General features: G+C 40.5%; 2 long non-coding RNA genes across 3 annotated transcripts; one reads left to right on the forward strand and one right to left on the reverse strand.

Annotated features, from left to right (window-relative positions):
* Positions 1–1,921: 1,921 nt before the first annotated feature.
* LOC113033042 (uncharacterized) lies at positions 1,922–7,940 on the reverse strand. Of its 2 annotated transcripts, none has more exons than XR_003273981.1 (3): positions 7,860–7,940; positions 6,781–6,858; positions 1,922–2,920 (listed from the first exon to the last, which is right to left on the reverse strand). It is a non-coding gene; the product is annotated as an uncharacterized LOC113033042 (long non-coding RNA). The 2 variants fall into 2 exon arrangements; XR_003273980.1 differs by lacking the exon at positions 7,860–7,940 and adding an exon at positions 7,768–7,853.
* On the forward strand, positions 4,312–5,626 carry LOC113033052 (uncharacterized). Its single transcript, XR_003273993.1, has 3 exons — positions 4,312–4,373; positions 4,752–4,847; positions 5,607–5,626. It is a non-coding gene; the product is annotated as an uncharacterized LOC113033052 (long non-coding RNA).
* Positions 7,941–10,168: the final 2,228 nt, after the last annotated feature.

Genomic DNA, 10,168 nt, shown 5'->3' on the forward strand with positions numbered 1-10,168 from the left:
ATGTACCTGCACATGTGATGTGACAATAAAAGTGATTTGATTTGATTTGATTTGAAATCAGACCTTCAAAAACCTTCCGATAGGCTGATACAACACAAGTATGCCACCGTCTCCACCTTATTGGTCAGAAAGTTTTTCTTCCCAGTTGTAGCTGAACAAACAGAACCCATTCACTTACAATGCATTCAAGCTTGACAACACAATAATACACTTTAGTGAAGTTTCATAAAAGTGCTCATACTTACAGCATGTTACAGTTGTCATGTTACTGATGAGGGTTAAGCTCTATGTTTTTAACATTGTAATCAGATCTGCCAGGTCGGTGCTTAGACATATACCGGTGTCCACTACACCCAGCCTCCTGACTCTTTCTTTACTGCCAGCTGTCGAGAATCTGATGCCTCAGCAAATACTGAATAAATTTCGGTGCCACCGCTGCTGTCCACATTCATGCTCCCGTCAGGGTAAACCATAGTTTCCCAAACTTTCCATGTATTTTAAACTTGAGAATCCAAGTGAAGCCAAGATGTTTGCTGACTATTAGTCTTGTTTATGAAGTAGACAAACGAATTTTGTGTAGAAAGGATGAGGGCTCAGTGTGCGCGTGAGGAAAGCTTGCACGAGAGGAAATCTCCACTGGGACATGGAAAACTACCACATACTGACCTAAAGAGCAACGAGTACAGAGGGAGAAACAGCAGGAAGTGCAGCTTAACCACAGATTTGTAGCCACTCTTGCAGTTTAAACCAAATACCAACAGAGAGTTGCACTAGGGCCAAAGTAGCAGGATTATTTTCTGTATTTGACTTTTGGTTATATGCACATGTGACCTGTTGGGGACTGCAGATGTGCAGTATCTGCACCTTATATTTATATTTTATTTTATATTATATTTTTCTCTAACATCCATAAACATGCACACTCTGGTAAAACTAATTAAAGTTAAATACTTCTTTGTAAGATGTTTAATAAAGAATGATAAAATGGAAAAGTGCCATGTGTGTAGCTAAAAATAAGCCCCAGAGCGAACGGCAAGGCTGCAGTCTGGGAACCGGCGGGGCGGTCACCGCTGGGATGTGCTTATCAGAGTGTGGAAAGTTGTGGACTTTAAAGTGTTGAACTTTGATGGATAACCAGTCGTGTCTCAGATCAAACGTGCAGAATAAAATCTTTGCCATAACTGTTGGCATGAGAGTGATGCTCATTATCCCTTCTGGCAACATTTTGAATAGCACCATCTGGTCAAGCAAGGCCATGTGACACACTGAGCTCGTGATACTGGTTTTGGGCGGCAGTGATACGGACACTACTGGACTGAAACCGGTTTGAGAGTCTGCTAAAACGACAGCATGTAAGGACACAATGACTGTGTTTTAGTAAGTGTTTACCTGTTTTAATAAATGTACTTAAGAACTGCTGAGACCGTTTATAAACCATATAAACCTGTGTTTAAATTTCAAGAAAAGAATGATGCATTTGCATTTCTGTATTAATAGTTGGAACCGAGGAGGAAATATGAATGCAGCTGCATCGTTTTTTGCATTCATGATGTCGTTTTATTCAAATCAGTTTGTGTTAAATGCCCCAGACAACAAATCTGTTGTCAGTTTCATTTCAGAAAGGATGGCGCCACATCATGTGATCATTACAGCATATGTACAGATCTAAATGCATTTCATGTCCTATTATAGTTTTATTCACTTCAGATTAGCATTAAAGTTGTAGCCGCGTCTTTGCCCATTATGAGCCATAAAGTTGGACACTGTTGGAGACTGTTCTGCTGGTGATAAATGAAACGAGACGATCGTTTAAAAGGATTTTATTTTGAAATCTAACACCCATGTAGAGCTAACATTGAGCGTAATAACAGCGTAATAACATCGTAATAACATCGTAATAACATCGTAATAACAGCGTAATAACATCGTAATAACATCGTAATAACATCGTAATAACATCGTAATAACATCTTTACAGTTTGTGTAAACCCAACAGAAACCATGTTGTCCCAAAACGCTGCGTTTGTGTCCCATATGTAACACCGTGTATTATCCAACTTATTTCACATGGTTTAACTTGAACTTTAAAAACTACAATAAAGTTTTGCTGTATTACCAGTAACAAATCTTTTATATACACATTAGCTTGTTTAAAAAAAACTGACTGAATTACCTCTAAACTGGTTCTAGGCTTTGTCACACTGGTCACACTGGTGCGTGTCCATGGTCAGTAAGTGTAGGGTTGACTTAAGCTCGAGTTTGTGTAAACTGAACTGCTGCACCGATCAGCGTCTGTTGGCGTGTTTCTGGGGTCGCTGGCTGGAGGCTTTCCCAGAAAGGTCACATGCGGCACCAGCTTGTGTGTCTCCAAGCTCGACTTCAAAGCAAAAGCCCTCCCACACTGGTCACACTTGTGTGCTTTAACTCCACTGTGGACCAGTTTATGTCTCTTTAAGTTGCTCTTATAATTAAAAGCCTTTCCACACTCCTCACATGTGTGGGGTTTTTCTCCGCTGTGGACCATCTCATGGATTTTTAAGTAGCTCATCTGAGTAAAAGCCTTCTCACACTGGCTACATGCGTATGGTTTGACTCCTCTGTGTAGGCGCTGATGAGTTCTCAAGTTGCTCATCAAACTAAATGTCTTTCCACACTGGTGGCATATGTGTGGTTTGACGCCGCTGTGGCTGAGGTGATGTGTTTTTAAGTTGCTTTTCCAAGTAAAAGTCTTTCCACACTGGTCACAACTGAAGGGCTTTTCCCCACTGTGGATGCGCTGGTGTCTTCTGAGGTGACACGGGGCATGAAACTTCTTGTTACACTGATCACACCTGTAGTGCTCAAGTAAGTTTGCACTTGAGTGAGCATCTTCAGCCAACTGAGAGCACTGAGGTGTTGGGCTCTCTTTGGCGTCTTGTTCCTACAGCAACAAAGACACAGGCAGGGAGTCAGAAGCTTAATAAGTGTTTGAGTTAAATCTTGTTTTGTCGTGCCGGCCTCTCTGCTTCGATAAGAAACATGTTTGTTGGATGATGCCCATAATAGTAACCTGTTGTGTTGTAAATTGTTTGGATGCGTTTTGGAAAAGAAAGACTGTATTATTGCATAAAATACATTTAAACAAGTGCATCGCTGATTGCATCTAGTGGACATCGGTTCTACCAGCTGATTGCCCTGCTCAGTCTTTACGCCCGACCCAACGAGGGACAATCAAATGCAGAGGGGACAGTGCGACTTCACCCGTGCACTTGCACCTCTTGCACACAGTCCTCATTTACAAGTGGAAATAAGGAAAGGTCTAAGAGGTTGAAGCCTTCGTCTTTCCATTTACTATTTTCTTTTCTTAACATGCATTTAGTTTCTCATGTTCTGGAAAACGGTAAATAATTACTAAAGGGTGGTAGTTAACAATAATCATAATGATATAATGACAATAAATGATGATCATTCATGAAAGTTGTACTGATAGACTTTTCACGTTTCCTAAAAGCAGCTCGGCCTTGGTTTGCACGGCACTTCCACACTGTAAACCCCAACAGTCTACCTGACTTATAAAGTTTGTGGATATAACAATTAAAATTCCTCACAAAGTTGAAACAACTTAAAACTTTTCTGTTCGGTTAACGATTCAAACAGTTATAATTGTACATGGCTTAGAAGTTAAGAGTAAATACTGCTTTCTTAATTATGATTTTTGAGTAAATGTTTTTTTCCGAGCTCCGCATGTGGACGTCATGACGTCTTCTCTCTAACCTGAACGACGTTGACAGAAAATTCTGTTCAATATGGCTGCCCTTCTCGAGCGACTGGAGAACACATTTGGAGAAACTTGTAAGTAAAACGGAACCTTCGTTATGTTTATTTTTTCCGTAAAAAAGCAAGTATATTAATATGTTGCAGCCAATAACTTGTTTTCGAATGCGCTGTTGTGTTAAAAAGCACAGACCCAGGTGGTGAATAGTTGTTCGCGGTTGTTCGCGCTCTTTTTCAAACATAGATTATGTCGTCAGTTTTACAGTTTTAACCGATTAAAACACAGTTTTACGAAGAATCACACATAAAGAAAGGGTCTTAGTGATATTTTAACGACCCCTTGCCAACGCAAGAAAGTTGGCGTTTTTACAACAGCAGCCTCATTGTTCGGCAGGTTTTTTTTTTTTTTCTTCTCATTAGCATCATTCAAAAGTGACTTAGCTAGCAGTGGCAACTTCTATCTAAAACAATTGAAATATAGCAAGGTGTTGTATATTTAGTGTGCTGATAAGGTTTTCAATATTTTTATTTTTTCTTCCAAGGCTGAAGGCCAAAGACAAAAAGACAGAAGAAAAAAAATTCAGACTGCAATTAATTTCAGGTGGAGACAGTAAACACAGGTGAGTTGAAAGATCTATTGAAGAAACCATTCATTAAGTCCCTTAAGGTGAAGATTTCATATATTGATAATGATAAAATTAACACAAATTAAAAGTTTCACTGATAAACACACAATTTTTCCTTGCTTTGAACCCCATGTTCTATATAGATCACAGCTCTGATCTGGAGAACACCATTTTAAAATACTGTGTAGGGTTTTTGTCAAATGATTAAGAAACATACTCTCTGTCACAAGAGACAGAAAGGTTGTGTCTTAAAAGAAAAGTCTCCAAAATTTAGTAGAGTCTGATGTCATGCAGTTTCATAAACATGTATTCTCCCCAAAGAATGACACCTGAAAACTTTGCGTTAAATGAACTTTTCTTTTCCCTTTTTAGGAGGCGCCTGATATCAACGTGAAACGCACTGCAGTACTTCGTGCCCTTCCTGTATACCTGCGGGAGGAGGACCCAGAATTCTTTTAGACATGTAATGTAAGTGTATTTTTGCATTACTATCTGCCAGTAAGATAAAATGCTATGGATTTTTTTAAATACAATTTAATACCCTAGCAGCTACCAAATTGTACAAACAAAATACCCTCTCTGTAGAAAACCCACACACACACAGGTCAGGAGCAGGGCACAGGCGTATCACAGCACTATGGCTATGCTGCAGGTGGCCCAAAAACCAGGCTGAAGTCAAGATTTAGTTTCTTTTTGAGATAAAGTCATGAAATAAAAAATTACTTTTTTTTTTTAGAAAAATAATAAAAATACAAATTATGTAATGCAAGAAGCTAACACGTTAATGTACATTTTTCAAAAAAAGTAGAGTACCCTAACTCGTTACAAAGTAACCCACTACACTGCTGAATGTTTTGCTAGATTACAGGTCATGCTTGTCACATTCTCTCAAACCAACCTTACTTATTTAATTGGGGCGATCGTGGCTCAAGAGTTGGGAGTTCGCCTTGTAATCGGAAGGTTGCCGGTTCGAGCCCTGGCTCCGACAGTCTCGGTCGTTGTGTCCTTGGGCAAGACACTTCACCCGTTGCCTACTGGTGGTGGTCAGAGGGCCCGGTGGCGCCAGTGTCCGGCAGCCTCGCCTCTGTCAGTGCGCCCCAGGGTGGCTGTGGCTACAATGTAGCTGCCATCACCAGTGTGTGAATGGGTGTGAATGTCTGGATGACTGAATGTGTAAAGCGCTATACAAATACAGGCCATTTACCATTGATACTGTGTCTATTCCAGGCGGACGCATTGGATGAGTCAACCCTCATTGACACTCCAGTTGCCCTTCTCACAGTGGTTACCGACGGCGCTTCCCAGTCCAGTCCATTTTACTTCCTCAAGCATGGCTGTTTTGGTGAAAGGCGACTAGGTGATGCGTGATATTCCCAGATTTGCAAATGCATTTGCTTTATTGTTTGGCTTGATCTATGCTCTGCATTTAGACTACCCCAGGAAGCTGGTTCACACATTTGCCTTAGTCCAAAATATCTTCATGGGGCTTGATGACGGCAAACCCCTGAAACCCCTGCCTACATGCTCTTAAGGAATATAAGGCAATGTTTGTTAGGACACGCACTCTGTTACTGAGCACTTTGTTTGAAGCACTTTAAGCACTTTAAGTTTACTACAGGCTTTGGGTGGATTTAACTCCATCAGTTTACCTAATTTTCCTATACTTGACTGCCTTATCTGGTTATTTGGAAGCTGATCGTCTTTGTACCCATTTTAAAAAATTGTTTTTCATTTCTATTTAAAAAAAAAGTGATTAGTATTTGACTTTTTGTTTTGCATTTTTGTGTATTTTGAGAAAGATGCAATTAGGACTGATGTCGTCCTTTGTGAGTTTATAAAAAGATAAAAGATAAATGTTCTACACAGAATTTATAATGCTCACTTTTTGGTGCCGATGTCCATGTTAGTTGTTTTATAAAAACATTTGTGATGTTTTTAAATTTTCATGAAAAAATGTTAAATAAACAAAATGTAAAGTAACTGAATTTCTGTACTTTTTTTTAGTAGTCTACACTCACAACATAAATATCTTTTAATTAATAATCAGATAATTTGAGTTTAGGTTGTAATATAATTGCATTGTGTTGCATCAAAATAATAAACTACAAGAAACACAAAAATATTGAAATTAAAGTATACAGTCTTTGAGTAAAGCTCAATTAATAAAATATAAAATATAATTTAAAATTTTTAGGTTAACAATAAATACAAATTTTGAGTTAGAAGATATGAGTTTTTGTACTTAAATCTTTTGAGGTAATCAGTTTCCACAAAAGTTTTAAGTTCAGTCAACTTGTTCGGGTTTACAGTGCAGATGTGTTTATAAACTACGAACAATTTCACGTATAAAAGTCTGTAAAATGTTCGGACTCATGATTTATAAAAACGATGTTTTTCTCACCGTGTGTGAAGAAAACATTTTCTTCTTTCCAAGATGGCCGACTACGTTCCTCCGTCAGACTGCTCGACCCACCAACACCTGCCAGGAAAGAGCTTTATTAGGCTCCGGAGCCGAAATGCACATTAAAGTCACTTTACATCCAGATGACTTAGACCGTCCTAAGATAATAAACTTTTAGCCTGGTCTAGATTAAACTGAGCTGATGGCAAGACGGAGGATCAGAGGACTTGAAGCTTTAAATAATCCCTCAAGGAGACAGGTCTAACCTTTCCTTTGAAATATCTCTGAGGTAGCATGGACAACATACACGTGCAGATGAGAAATGACACCCTGATTCAATCATTCCCTCTCTGTAAACACTTTAACTGGGAAGCCAAGCTAAAGGTTAAATGATCAGCGGCTGTAGGTTTAGCTGTGCTCGTATGCCCGGACAATACAAATATATAAATAAAGAACTGCACACAAACACAATTACACTACTTGATCTGTTACAATCGAGCGACATTACTTGTCAGCATCTGGAATCATGGAACTCTTTGGTCACGGTGAAGGAACAGTGTGCAGGGCTGTTTTTAAAATGAGGTTTTTCACCAAGCATCCTGATGGGCTCTTCCCAAGAGTTAGTGGACAGATAGTTGGAGGTCATGTTCCCAACAAGCAGCAACTGGTGCCGAGGATGAAAGGAACCATGAATGTGCTCAAAGCTAGATTGCGAAACCGCGATATCAGAAACACATCCTGCACGTGCTGCACTTGCTTTCTAGCAAAGCACCCTGGTTTGCAGTGTCCCAGGTGCAGGCCAGCACTGAGGATTGTTCTCCAGTCACTGTACACACAGTTTAAGGGAGGACAGCAGTTCCTACTTTGAAGGTAAACCTTAAATGATCAGCAGCTATGAGTTTAGTTGTGCTCGTACAAGTTATTGTCTCCAGTGTCTCTGCGGGTCCCTAACACTCCCTCACAAACACACCTGAGCTGGGAACATACCTGAGGGAGAGCAGCAGATGACAGCATGCAGGAGACAACAAACTAATCTAAACATATAAAACAACTCCAACCAACATCAGCTTGGTGGTTACCTTTGGAGGAGCCCAGCCCATGAGCTGTGCTGTGATGACTTATGGTGAACAGGTGTGCCAACAACTAAGAGCCGAGACAGAGCCTCTTAAAGCTGTAGGACCAAAAACAGCACGTCCAGAGCACCTGAAGGCCAGAAGGTGGCAGCAGCAAACGGGTGTCAGGTACAATCTTCAGCTTCCATAGTATCTACAGATCATACACTCCTCCCTTTGCTCAGTGTTTTCACCTTCAGCACATAAAGGTGAACTTCAACCACACCAACAGACTGGAATATGTTCACCCACACAGACCTGGACCAGTACGCCTCATCTGTACTGGATTACATCTCCAAAACCACAGACAGTGTCACCACCTGACAGTGGGCAGGGATAGCTCAGTAGGTAGAGTGGTGGTACCATGATCGGAAGGTCGGTGGTTCGACTCCACTGAACGGCTACCCTGAGGTACCCCTGAGCAAGGTACCGTCCCTACACACTGCTCCCCGGGCGCTGCATTGGTGGCTGCCCACTGCTTCACTGGGTGAATGGGTTAAATGCAGAGGAACTATATCCCTACGGGGACTAACATGCACACTTTACTTTACACCCAGAAACAGATCACCATGTACCCCAACCAGAAGCCTTGGATGAACCGGGATCTTCGTCTCTTCCTGAAGGCCCGCAACACCGCCTTTAGGTCAGGAGATGCACACGCCTACAGCACAGCCAGGGCTAATCTAAAGAAGGGCATCAAAAAAGCCAAACACCATTACAAAAAGAAGGTAGAAGAACACTTCTCCAACTCCAACCCCCGACGCATGTGGCAAGGACTCCAGACCATCACAGACTACAGGACCACCAAACCCTCCCCCGCATCCTCTGATGCAGGGGCGGAGCGTGGGGGTGGCTTACGGGGCTTAAGCCCGGGTTGTTTTGTCAGAAGCCCGGGGTATTTTGGAGTGTAATTTTTTCATAGTTAGATGCCTGGCTGACAACTGTATAAAACAAAAAGTACACACAATATTCGAAGCACATAGTGCACACTGTGGGAATTTACGACTGTGCGTGAATCCCCCCCTGATATTGGTATGATCCAAGCTCAGGCACTAAGCGACTGAGCGAGGGGGCGGGGGGAGCTGCTGCCCGTGAGTGCGCTGTTGGAGAGACGGAGCCAGCCATACTAAGGAGAGCTTAAGTTTGAGCAGGCACCAAAGCAAATCATTCGTACCGTACAAATAATGTAAATGTGACGGTGCATCACGAAAGATTGATATGAAACTGATCACTTGACCAATATTATTTTACTTGCTCTTCAAGTGAATCAACAAATGGCGAAATGAAAGCCGAACAAATGCTATTTTTTAGAGAATCTTAGCTTACGTGTGTTTATTTCATATTTTCAGTTCTTACCCTCCCCGACTAAATCGGTTTCAGTTATGTACTGAAATATAAGAATGGACATTAGAGGCTTCTTTCAAAGAAAAAACTCAAATAAATGTTATTTTATATATTATGCTTTGTATGTTGTTCAGTATATTTCTATGCAAAACAAGAGGGATTTCAGTACACAGCAGGATATTCACATTTGTAACCAGATATTTACACTTTATGGAGAAAACATAAAACATTTTTACTGTACAACATCAATTTAGAGTAAACTTTTGTTTTAGATAAATATTGAAATATCTTTTGAATTAGTTAAATGTCAGAATAAAGAGAGACAGAGCTGTCTATTTTTATCACTTTCATCAAATTTAGGAGTACATGTACACTAAGTTTATTGTTAATTAATAAGAAAACTCCAGAGGATTCCATTCTGAGCTGAAGAAGCTTCTGATAGGTTAGTAGAGTCCATGTGAGTAAACTGGTGGCACAGCTGTGGATGCATATAAGGCAAAACACAGAGGCTGTTTCTGTGACATGGGAACATCAAGAGATGTCAACCAAAACACCAGGAAAAGAATCGTGGAGCTCCATAAGTGTGGCTCAGTTTGAATACAATTTGGTGCCATTTGCAATTAAAAAACACAGACAGTTTCTCTCTTTACTCTTAAAGTTAACAAATATGTTTTTATATTTATCAATCTAAAAAAATAAACATTTAGTCTGATTTGATGTTACAATTAAAAAAGTGTTTGTGTTTTGATCTGAAGAGTTTGTAAATATCTGGTTTCAACTGTATATTTGATGATTGTCAGCACAAAGAGGGAGAGAGAGGAGCAGAGAGGGAGAGAGAGAGGAGCAGAGAGGGAGAGAGAGAGGAGCAGAGAGGGAGAGAGAGAGGAGCAGAGATTGAGATGGAGAATGAGGACAGAACAGAGATGAACAAG

Source organism: Astatotilapia calliptera, chromosome 12 (assembly GCF_900246225.1).
Source record: "Astatotilapia calliptera chromosome 12, fAstCal1.2, whole genome shotgun sequence".
In the NCBI taxonomy this organism is placed as follows: Eukaryota; Metazoa; Chordata; class Actinopteri; order Cichliformes; family Cichlidae; genus Astatotilapia; species Astatotilapia calliptera.